This window comes from Pan troglodytes, chromosome 19, assembly GCF_028858775.2.
Source record: "Pan troglodytes isolate AG18354 chromosome 19, NHGRI_mPanTro3-v2.0_pri, whole genome shotgun sequence".
Classification (NCBI taxonomy): domain Eukaryota; kingdom Metazoa; phylum Chordata; class Mammalia; order Primates; family Hominidae; genus Pan; species Pan troglodytes.
Window position 1 is genome coordinate 82676404 of NC_072417.2, and position 13016 is coordinate 82689419.

The 13016-nt window shown below is 39.8% G+C and overlaps 1 long non-coding RNA gene across 1 annotated transcript in view; it reads left to right on the forward strand.

The window, feature by feature from the left end:
* Nucleotides 1-12728, forward strand: part of LOC107969310 (uncharacterized) — a 148889-nt gene extending 136161 nt beyond the window's left edge. Inside the window, exon 5 of the long non-coding RNA XR_008540539.1 lies at nt 12506-12728. This is a non-coding gene — a long non-coding RNA (uncharacterized LOC107969310). The remainder of the gene's footprint in view (nt 1-12505) is intronic.
* The last annotated feature ends 288 nt before the right edge of the window (nt 12729-13016 follow it).

Consider the following 13016-nt stretch of genomic DNA (forward strand, 5'->3'; position numbering starts at 1 on the left):
AACTTTCCCACATTTTCCTGTCTTCTTCTGAGCCCTCCAAACCATTCCAACATCTGCCTGTTATCCAGTTCCAAAGTTGCTTCCACATTTTTGGGTATCTTTTCAGCAACACCCCACTCTACTGGTACCAATGTACGGTATTAGTCTGTTTTCATGCAGCTGATAAAGACATACCCTAGACTGGGATTAAAAAGATGTTTAATTGGACTTATAGTTCCACATGCCTGAGGAGGCCTCAGAATCATGGCAGAAGGCAGAAGGTGCTTCTTACCTGGTGGCAGCAAGAGAGAATGAAGAAGAAGCAAAAGTGGAAACCCCTGATAAACCCATCAGATCTCCTGAGACTAATTCACTCTCATGAGAAAAACATGGGAAAGACCAGCTGCCATGATTCAATTACCTCTCCCTGGGTCCCTCCCACAACACATGGGAATTCTGGGAGATACAATTCAAGTTGAGGTTTTGGTGGGGATACAGCCAAACCATATCAGGGACTGTCTCATTCTGTGTTTCCTTAAGAGTGGAAACATTTTGCAGATGCCACATGGCAGGCCTCTGTTGGAGCATCAGTTAGTAGAACTTTGCCCTGAACTTCATCATTGGCAAGGAAAACAGTATCACCATGACTGACCCGTGTCAATCAGGGCTCCCCCTCAGCAGGAATAGCCGACCCTCTTTTGAATCATACATGTGGGGTGGGATGGAGGCGGTAATAATTAGATACCTTAACAAAATGAGGCTTTTGCCAACCAGGAAAAAGGGAGAAATGTAAGTTGATAAGCAATCCCAAATACTCACTACACTCTCCTTCCTCTCTGACTTTTCTTACACCTCTTCTTTGCCTTTGTCTTCTCTCTGACCACCCCTGTCTCTCTCTCACCCATGCATCAGTTATCCCTGTCATTTCCTCTTTTTTCTTTATTTTGCTCTTTTTGTCATCCTGTTACTTGTACTCTGCTTCCCTCAAAATATGAGATATTCAGGAAAGAGAGGCTCTGGTCAGGATTTATTGAGAACAATTTTTTCAAATTTATGTTTGTTTCTCAGTGATATGGTTTGGCTGTGTCCCCACCCAAATCTCATCTTTAATTGTAGCTCCCATAATTCCCGTGTGTTGTGGGAAGGGACCCGGGGGAGATAATTGAATCAGGGGGGTGGTTTCCCCCATAGTGTCCTCATGGTAGTGAATAAGTCTCATGAGATCTGATGGTTTTATAAAAAGGGGAAATCCCTTTCACTTGGTTCTCATTCTCTGTTGTCTGTCACCATGTAAGACGTGCCTTTCACCTTCCACCATGATTGAGAGGCCTCCCAGGCCACGTGGAACTGTGAGTCCATTAAACCTCTTTTTCTTTACAAATTTCCCAGTCTTGGGTATATCTTTATCAGCAGCATGAAAACGGACTAATACACTCACTTTTAGTCCAGCAGAGAATCAACTCACCAATGCACTGGTGCAACCTGAAGTCTTGGTTTCTAAGAGGTTCTGAATTCACCTGTATCCCACCAAGCTTCTCTATTCAGTCCCAGAGGTTTTCTGGGTGCCAAGCTTTTGAGGATTAGAGAGAAGAGGGAACTGTTTCTTTGTTTTCAACTTGTAAAGTCTAGAATGGAGCTAGGACTCCAGGGGAGGTGACGGTTTTTGGTGAGAGCACTGCCTACCTCTGGACAGTCCTAATATTCTGAGAAACACAGTTTCTAGGTTTTCCCAAAATGTCCTGTTTCCCAACTTTCAGCCTTAGTTCAAAGGCCAGAGCAAGAGCCCCAGATGATAAACTTCTAGGAGGCTTCAAAGAAAGGTGAAAAGCAGGAGCTTGAACAAGCATCGAGTATTCCGTTATAACACATGGATTTCCAGAATAGTGTTCACAAGACTGTGTTCCATTGAAGGCTGTTAGTAATAGTTCTTAAAAACAAACACAAACCTGTATGTACTGAGAGTGTTTGCCAAAATACATCTTAAGTGTTTTCTCTTTTTAAATCCAAGTGTGATGTGACTTCTTCTTTGCCATAATATCGGATATATTGATTACTTTCTTTTTCAAAGGTAGAACAGTACCGAGATTGATTGTTAAGATCCTAGAAACAGACTGCCTGTATTAGTCAGGGTTCTCTAGAGGCACAGGACTAATAGGATAAATGTATATATGAAAGGGAATTTATTAAGGAGTATTGACTCACACAATCACAAGGTCAAGTCCCACAACGGGCCGTCTGCAAGCTAAGGAGCAAGGAAGCCAGTCCGAGTCCCAAAACCTCAAACGTAGGGAAGCTGACAGTGCAGTCTTCAGTCTGTGGCTGAAGGGCAGAGAGCCACTGGCAAACTACTGCTGTAGGTCCAAGAGTCCAAAAGCTGAAGAACTTGGAGTCCGATGTTTGAGGGCAGAAAGCATCCAGCAAGGGAGAAAGATGAGGGCCAGAAGACTTAGCCAGTCTAGTCTTTCCAAGTTCCTCTGCCTGTTTTTATCCTAGCCATGCTGGTAGCTGATTAGATGGTTCCCAGCCAGATTAATGGCAGATCTGCCTCTCCTAGTCCACTGACTCAAATGTTAATCTCCATTGGCAACACCCTCACAGACACACCCAGGAACAATATTTTATATCCTTCAATCTATCAAGATTGACAATACTAACCATCACACTGCCTAAGATTTATCCCACCCAACCTTATCATTTAATATCTGTTTAGCTCCTTTATGCCTCAGTTCCCTCATTGATAAATCTGGGATACTAATATGTATAGTTACGTAGCAACAAAATGAGATATTTTATGTAGTAAATATCATATAAGAATTCTTATTTTCAGTGAATCTCTTTCTCTTTCCTCCATTTCTTCTCCCCCATTTCTTAAGCCCCAAAGACAGTGTTTTATAATCAGTTGAATCTTCAGAAGGGGCACATCTATGTACAATAGTCCCCCACTAATCCATGGGGAATATATTCCAAGACCCTCAGTGGATGCCTGAAACCTTGGATAACATGAGACCCTCTATGCGTTATGTTTCTTCCTATGCATACGTACTACCTATGTTAAAGTATAATTTATAAATTAGGCACAAGACTCTTGCACTTTTGAACCATTATGAAGTAAAACAAGGATTACTTGAACATAACACCACAATACCTGGACAGTTGACCTGATAACTGAGGTGTCTACTAAGTGACTGACAGGTGAGTAGTGTTTATAGTGTGGAGATGCTGGAGAAAGGGATGAGTCATATTCCAGGTGGAATAGAGAGGGACGGCTTGAGATTTTATCAATCTACTCAGAATGACATGCAATTTGTAACTATGAATTGTTTATTTTTTGAATTTTCCATTTAATGTTTTTGGACCCTGTTTGATAGTGGGTAACTGAAAACACAGAAAGAGAAACTGCAGATAAGGGGGGATTACTGTACAGAGACCTGGAAGTGTGTACATTAAATCGTCAGGAGGAAAAAATATAGGATGGGACATGTCTGTAGGTATAAAACAGTCTTTTTGCTGTTGCTCTTTCTTTTAAAAAATGCATGTGAGCTTAGATAGATATATGTTTATAAATAGAGTAATATTAGGAGGTTGTCCTAAATGATTAGTATTAGTCAGTATTCTACAGAGAAACAGAATAAGTAGGATATGTATGTGTTTGTGTGTGTGTGTGTGTGTGTGTGTTGTGTGTGTGTGTGTGTGTGTATGTTTATAATGAGAAATTGGCTCACAGATTAAGGAGGCTGAGAAGACTTAGAATCAGCTGTCCAAGTTGGGGATCCTAGAAAGACAGTGGTATAACTCAGGCCAAGTCCAAAGGCCTGGGAGCCAATGTCGTAGATCCCAGTCCAAGGGCCGGAGAAGATGAGATGGGATGTTCAAGCGCAAACTGTGAGGCAGGAAAGAAAAAGAATGACTTCTTCCTTTCTCCACTTTTTATTCTATTCAGAACCTCAGTGGATTGGATGATGCCCACTCACATTGGGCAGAGCCATCTACTTTACTGAGTCCACTGATTCAAATGCTGATCTCATCCAGAAACACCTCCACAGACACACCCAGAAATAACATTGAATCTGGGTACCCTGTGGCCAGTCAACTGGACACATAAAATTAACCACCATCATAGTATGAACATGGAGGATAGTTCTACTTCTTATATTATTTTACTAAAAATGATAGGAATATGAATAATCTTTAATTTTTTTGTTTTCAATATTTTCATATGACATGTATTTAAGTTATCATGTCTATATTCTTTTTTTTTTTTGAGAAGTTTTGCTCTTGTTGCCCAGGCTGGAGTGCAATGGCATGATCTCAGCTCCCTGCAACCTCCGCCTCCTGGGTTCAAGTAATTCTCCTGCCTCAGCATCCCAAGTAGCTGGGACTACAGGTGCATGCCACCACAACTGGCTAATTTTTTGTATTTTTAGTAGAGATGTTGGCCAGGCTGGTCTTGAACTCCTGACCTCGGGTGATCCACCCACCTCGGCCTCCCAAAAGTGCATGTCTATATTCTTTATTTGGCCTCACAAATTGAAGAAATTTTTACAAAGATCTCCATAGAAACATTTACTGAATCATTAGAAACTTATAATGTTATTATTGGTAAATTGGAAGGGTCTGAGGAACATTAAAGTTAAAATAAGGGACCATGTTATGGGGCACAGAGCAGCACACCATGGTGATGTGGTTATTGATTATGGAGCATGAACAAAAAACAGAGCAGCTTTTCTTTTTTTCCCATGGCACCACTCCTGACCTGTCCCTTCTAGTGGTCATAGCTAACTTGGGGCAGACTGAATAGGCATTTGTGAATTTTTGAGTGTAGGTCTGTGTGAGAATTTGTATCATTCCCACCCACCCCACTCCAGATGTAAGGAAACAGCAGTGGCCTGAGCTCTTGCAATCTCGATCTTGCATCTTGACATCCTTTGACATTCTGGAGTACCTTGTAAATCTCTTTCACCTGCTGTGATGGGGGCTGTGATATGGTATATTTTTGCTACCATGTCCACCTTCTCTTTCCTGCTGCTACCACTGTCCCACCACATATTTTTTTTTAGACAATGTAAATTTATTGATTGACAATCATTATGTTCTGTGTAAGAAGTTAAGGAATATCTGAAAGAATATCTGCATGTTCATACCCTAGCAATTTCACAAATGCATGTGCTGTTGTTAGGCTAGTGTGTGGGCAGATGTGAAACTCACTTCTTTCTTATAAAATTAAGTTGTTTTTTTTTTTAAACAGGGTCTTGCTCTGTTGCTCAAGCTGGAGTGCAGTCACTCAATTTCAGCTCACTGCAACCTATGCCTCCTGGGCTCTAGCGATCCTCCCATCTTGGCCTCCCAAAGTGCTGGGATTACAGGTGGCATGGGCCACCATGCCTGGTCATGAAACCCACTTCTACAGGACAAAGTAGGAACTCCTCATTATGCTGTGCAAGGCCTTTATGATCTTCTCAGTGCCCGTCTCCCTCTTTTCTCTCCCTATATCCCAACCACAAAATCGCTTGTATGTCTGCAATTGCAGTGGTCCCTCAAGCCCCTATGATTTCGTACCTGCTGTTAACTCTTCATAAAACGTCTTCTGCTATCTTCTTTATCTTATCAACCTGAAAAATAATCTACTAGTCCTTTCTGATTTCATCTTGAAGTCTGCTTCCTTGTCAAAACCTTCTTTGACCTTTCCAGGTAGCGTTAAATGTTTACCATTTACATATTAAATGTAGAGTTAAATGGGCTTCCATTGTTCCTATGGCTAGTATAATCTATATCCACTTACTGTTATGATTTCTTTGCAGTCTATTACCTTGGCTAGATTTGGTGCTGTTCAGAAGTAGAAATGATGCACTATTCATTTTGAAAATGAACATCCAGAATATATTATGTGCTTGACAGATGTGTAAATAAACTCATGATGATTAATAAATATGTAAATGAATAATTGTAATACAGCTTGTTTAGCAAGTGACTACAGAAGCAAATAATCTGTAAATTAATAATTGAGTCATTAACAAAAATAGAAATAGATCATTTATGGAGTCCATAAGTTGAGTTCTAAGGAAGTCAATTGAAAGTCTTCTATTGAAGTTTCACTTCTCCATTTCCCATGCATTTCTCAGCTGATTGAATTTCTTGAGAACAACATCATGGATGTGTTGTTGGTTCTACAATGATGAGTTTTATCAACAGTTACATTACATGGGCAATGAAAGGCAGAATAGAAGGTCCTTACATTATTAACAAAGACTAAATGTCTTTAATCAAGCCAGACATGACAGATTTATAAAACAGAACAATCCACTCTTCTCACTAAATTTTTTTAGGCAAATACAGTTATTATTAATAAAATGTTATTTATATTAACATGTAATAGGCTTATATCACTACAAATCAGGAAATGAATTTATTATAAGTATCTCAGTTTTAATTTCTAATAAGATAAAGCAGAACTTTGGTTCCAAGACCATATATTCTAGCTCTTGGGGAGATAGCACCATATAATGGGTTGTCTGATCAACATATATACCACATTTTGAAGGACAGTACCCCAACATTTAGGATATTAACCCCAAGCTGATGCTAAAACTAGACCTTCTGATCCCTTTAAAACTTTGCTAAGCCTGTTCTGGCATCTCCACCTAATTTGCTGTAGGCCATTATCCTCTCCAGTCATCAAGGGGCTATTATTCCAGCAATGTATTAGGAAAGGCTCGAGGAGTCTTTGCCAGGAGGTTAAATTTTAAGTCAAACAAAAGTTCCCTTTTACCAGTAAATTAACTCCTATCCAAGCTTATATTGTGCCCTTCACCATCCTTAGTCCTGTGTCCTCATTTCAATTTCCAGGCATTTTCTCTTGGTTATCCCAAGTACAGAGAAGCCATATCCCTCAGCTATTTTGGTGATAATTCATTTCCTCCCACAGCAGCAATGCACTTCCTCACCTGGGCTGTACTGAGAATTGACCCTAGTTTTTGATCTAGAAACAATGAGGGGAGCCAAGGCTCATTTTTGAGCAGTCAAATACCATCCTGCATGGGTTTTGTCTTAGGCGATAGTATTCAGGTCGTGGTATGCTCTTCTTTACTAGTAAGGGCAAGGTGCTGTTTCTGAACACTTGGAGCATTCATCAGACTCCAAAGTTCAAAGTTCCTAAGGGCATTTAGGTAGTTCAAAATTCCTAAGGTCATCAGCCTACAAGATTTCCACTTAAGTTTATAGGTCCTACTGCCACCTTTTTAGCCCTTTGGGTTTTTATCTAGGGAACATTGTAAGCTGTGAATTCAATCTCTTTGTAACTCCGCCACTTTTAAGATCAAAGCTTAGGCATGCCTTTCAGCATAGTCTGTCTGCTGGCTGCAGGATGTGTAGGTTTCCCTACAACTCTGTAGATGCCTGTAGGCTTTCTTGCTCCTATAGCTTGCCATGAGTTGATGGCTAGCTATTCCAGACTGTAATTTTCTTTCTTTAAGCTGCTTAGGACATTTGACAAAAACTATTTTAACTCTAGAATCTTTACAATTTACATTGCTCTTATATCTTTCCAGCGCTAGAGAACTCCCATAAGCTAGTGTTATAAATTTCCAGTGCCAGAGTAAACGCATGATACCTTCTACCTGGACTTGACCCACCACAGGTGAGCATCTTAGTAAGTGTGAGGCTGCAGCCCGCCAGGCTTATCATGACCACACTTACCATCAGCAGGAGGATGCCCCTTGCCATTGACTGGCAAGTGATTCAATTGCAGAATCTTATCCTGAGGGTAACTATCAAGGGGCAATTTTGGTAGCAATTGTCTAAAAAGCACACCTTCAGGCAAGGACTCAAGTATAAGTAGTTTTTGTGGGAGGTGAACCTGTGAGGCACACGTGGACAGTGGGGAGGTGAGACAGGAAGGGAGAAAAGCCAATACAGTTTAGGTGAATGAATGGGTTATCACTATGGACAACTGGGGCTCCATCATCCTAGAGACTTTCTAAAAGGCCACACAGAGCATATCTCAGGAGTGTTCCACTGTGGGCAAAAAAGCTGGGTCTTTATTTACCAGCTTCTTTTTTTTTTGAATAGCAAATAGTTTATTGGTAAGTACATGATTTCAACGGGAGTAATAAATTCACATGAAAAGGAGACAATAATTAAGTCAAAAGAATAAATGCTTACTAATCGTCAGAAAATCTGTGGCCATTAGGGCTGGCACGTAAAAATCCAAAATCACTCAGAGGCCCAATCTTAAAGAAGATTCGTCCTCTTATTAGTCCATACGGAATAGGTCCATAGTACCTGGAATCCATAGAATTCTGTAGATTATCACCTTCTAACCAAACATGACCCATTGGCACCGCAGGTCTGTTCTAGAATTCATTCAGTTTTTAGGGAAGTCACAGGGCTTCCAGAAAAAAAAAATTAAAGCATGTCTCAAAGTATAGGTGGGTGATCCATTATTTCAGGAATCCTTGGGCCCCAAAGAACCCTGAAGACCCTCAGCCAGGACACAGGTGGGCCTTTCTCACCTGGGCCCCACAGTATATTTACCAGCTTCTGTGCTTCCTTATTGCCTGGGGCAATAACTTACCTGGCCGGTCCTCCTGCAGGCTGAGCTCACACCTGTAGCCAGAGCCACAGGCAGGAAGCGGTGCAGACAGTTGAGGCAGAAAACCATGAATGTGTGTGGCAACTGCCCCCTGATGCTGCAGGTGACCTTCAGGGTGGGCTGAAGGATGTGTGCATGGCACTGACATTTTGAAAGTTAGGCATGGGAGCTTGGCCCTGATGTGCTAAAGAGCAGAGATTCACTAAATATTTTTACACTTTAGTATCTTGAAAGTAGTGTTTCTAAGCACATGCCTGGCAGTATAATGGAAGTTACTTTAGAGTAGGTAGAGACCTGAGGCAGTGATAATGGTCCAAGTATAAAGGCCAGAGAGGCTGCAGTAAGGCACTGGTCATTACAATGCAGAGGAAGAACAAATACAGAACATCATTTACACTTCTTTTTCTTTCACTACTATATACTATTCCATACTAAGAATGTACTGTACTACGATGAATCTCACAAATACAGCATAGAGCATCAAAAAGGACAAGGTGCAGGAGAAAATATATGGTATAATGCCATATAAAGGTAAAAGCGTGCCACTTACATATGGTTTAGAGACACGCATTGTGTGATGTGGGTAGCAAAAGTATAAAGAAACTTATTAGAATAATAAATTCCAAATTCAGGACAATAATTAGCTTCTAAGGGACAGAGAGGAGATATAATCGGGAAGTGGTTCTTTGGGGCTTCAACCATGTTGGCCGGCCTTCCTTCCTTCCTTTTTCTCTCTGTCTCTCTCTCTCCCTGTCTCTCTCTCTCTTTCTTTCTTTCAGAGTCTCACTCTGTCACCCAGGCTGGAGTGCAGTGGCACGATCTTGGCTCACTGCAACTTCCACCTCCTGGGTTCAAGCTATTCTCCTGCCTCAGGCTCCCGAGTAGCTGGGATTATAGCTGCCAGCCACCACACCTGGCTAATTTTTGTATTTTTAGTAGAGATGAGGTCTCACCATGTTGGCCAGGCTGGTCTTGAACTCCTGACCTCAGGTGATCTGCCTGCCTCAGCCTCCCAAAGTGCTGGGATTACAGGCATGAGCCACCTCACCCTGCCCACTTTATTTCTTAAGCTGGGTGGTTGGTACATTGCTGCTCATTTTGTAATTATACTTTTTTGGCATTTCTAAATGAACTCAAGATATGTTTTAAAACATGTTAAAGCATAGAACTTGATGACTCAGGGTATAAATAGAAGAATGAGAACTAGCTAAGTTGATTCCACAGGTTCTTTTTTAGAGGGATTTTTTGTTTTGTTTTTTACTTTTAACTGTATTTGACAAATCATAGTTGCATATACTTATGGGGCACAAACTGGTGTTATGATTTTTTCAATATAAAGTGGAATGAGTAAATTAAGTGAATTAACATATTTATCCACTCAAATACTTCACCTACTTTGTAATGAGAGCACTAGAAATTTCCTCTCTTGAGATGCATAGTACTCAATTATCAGCTATATTAAACATGATGTTCTATTGATTAAAAAAACTCAACTTAGGGTTTTTACAATATGATTTAAAAATTATTTTTTTCACACACATGTATACACATATATTGACATAAGACAACAGTAAGGAAATAATTCTCATGTGTTATATCTTTCTTGCTGTCTATACTGAAGCCCCAATAATAATATTTTAATTAACTAGTGAGTTGTAATTTCCATTTGCAAAGGATTATAGAAGGCAAAAATCACAGAATTTAGAGAAATAAATGATTAAAGTAATTTTTACAAAAATGTCTCCAAAAATAGCACTATTAAGATGAATTTTCCTCAAACGAGCCAGTCACAGAGCTGCAGCTAAACATTGTGAACAGATTTTTATCATCAGCAGCTCCAAGGGGGAGCTGTGACCCTTCTTTCTTGTACCAGTTTTCCAGGAATAACAGCATAATCTGCCTCTGTTCTTGCACAGTAGGGCTAAAAATGACTACTTATACAATAGTGTATGATGAATGACACCACCAATGAATGACAACTACAAAAGAAACAGTATCAGTGTATTTTCCGCTAGTTGTGGTTTCTTTTAACCACTGCCTGTCTCTGCTCTCACTGACTGTTAGTGACGTCAAAGTAAAATGCCCATGCTAAGGGAAAAATGGAAAATAACTCCGAGAACATACTGGGTTTCTTCACTTGCAATTAAATCCTTCAACGTAATGATGTACCAAGGCGTACCAAGGAAGACAAATAACTCAAATCATTTTAAGAGCACCAGTGTTTTCTCTGAGTATTTGTGAGGTAATGCTGAAGACAGCAATGCAATTCCACAAGAAGAAAGTCCTGACTATGAAATTTTTATAAAATGAAAGTCAAACCTGTTTTTCCCTCCGAAAATTTATGTACTAAAATTTATGCAACACCATTTGTCGTTTCGTTGGACTTTGAATTTTGCTGTAATTTTTATGGGAAGAGGGACTGCATTTAGTAAAACCTAAAAACTTAAATAAAACTGCTTTTTTCCTGCAGCCAAATAAAATAAAAACTTAGGAGATTTGCTGAGAAGACATGTCTGGGGTTTCTGGTTAGTTTGTCACAAGACAAGTCAGAAAGACTTGTCAGAATCAAGGTACAACCAGAAAACCCAAGTCCTCTTATTCCTCTCCCTTAGTTTTAACTTTGCTTTGCTCTTAGAGAATGGGAAAATAATAACACTAATCTGGATATGGTGTTTTTGATGACACTGGAGAAATGAAATCTCTTTGTTATAAACTTTTTGTAGTCAAAAAGAGGGTTTCCTGAGTTTTCCACTGTACCGGGAGTCATCAACCTTTCATAAAGGGAGTCTTGAGTTCATGATTTTTGTCTTGCATGACAGGCATTGGGAGAAGGCTGTAGTTGGGGCTATTCTTTCTTCATGTGTAATTACCCCTAAAAAGATTACGTCTATTAGTCATTGAGACCTTACTGTGAGTTAATTTAATTGGATCATTAAATTGCTTTTATCTTTACAAATGGCAAGGATCAGAACACGTATTGATCCTTAAATCAACAAATATTATAGTGAACAATTTGGGCTGAGGCATTTTACCAGGACTTAGGCAATTTTTTGGCGGGGAGGAGGGTGGGGAAGGGGCATGGAAAAGGGAGGGAAAACATGGGAGAATGAAGTATTTTGGGTGTGTACTTTGGACAGCTACAAGATGGCAGAAAGAATGAGATATTTAGGATTTTGGAAATGCGGGGTGTGACTGAGTTTGTAGGTGTGCGTGCATTTGGGAGGGGAATACTACCGTCTGGTTCTGGGGCCATGAATACTAAACATCCTACAGTTGCAGTAAGATGACACAAATAATTGTCATGCCCACAGGCTAAGTGTGCTTTTGTTGAGAAACTGGTCAAATACACAAACTGAACTGGGGAATCTACACTTCTATACTTTGTATTTTGCTCAGAGCCTCGGTGGCAGTAACAGAGAATCATTGACTAATTCATCTAGTGCCTTAAACCTTGGTATTTTCATAGTTTGTTGTTGCTTGCACTGGAGTCCAAAAATCAATGAGTCAACTGAGAGGTGAATCAAAGCAAAGTCAGCAGCAAGGGCAGGTGACTAACTTGTGCAAAATATCATAATTGATGTCCAAAGCAGCAGATCTGTATATTGTAAAATTAAAAAAAAAAAACCGTATGATTTTGTAAGCAAGCCATCAATATCTAGTAATCCTCTATCCTACATTTTCTCCTCCACTAACCAGCTCCATACCATTTCCTTTTAAACATCATTGACAAAGAATGTTTTAACTTAAAAAATGTTAGCAATACTGTAGATATCTGAGGATAGTGATAAATCACTGATAGCCTATGGATTAGGCATTTTCCCAGTGGAATCAAGACATTAAATTAAACCACACATTGAGTGATAATGCACCTATATGTAGCATTTCTAGTACCTACAGTTAATGAAGTGGTTTTAATCATTCATTTCACAATATTAACAGATTGGGACCAGAGCAGCCAGCAGATGTTTCCAATTCTGGGCCCTTTGTTTGCTGTGGAAGATGCACCTTTGCTGAGCTTGGCTGCTGAATGGACGGCCCTTGCTGAGCTTGTCAGCCTTAACACTGGTTAGTGATTTGTGTTGGGCTATTAAACGCAGAAGAAAAGCAATGTGGTCTTTTTTTTTTTTTCAGGGAAAGAATAGATGGAATGTCCCTGAATAAATACTAGAAGGGCATTATGACTTTTAAAAGTTGGCTCAGGCAAGCATCACTTAACAATGCCTGGGAGGCCCCTTGGAGTGGAATAAATCATGGGTAATGATATAATAATTTTTTAAAAAATATAGTGTGGAAAACCAATGTCTACTTGCAAATGTCATATCTAGTATCCAGGAAACTAACATCACCACATTTTGAGAAGGGTCTGCGTATCTAAACTAAAAATAATTCTTAATAGCCTTTGCTAAAAACAAACAGATAATTTGACAAACAGACTGCAAACAAGCATGAA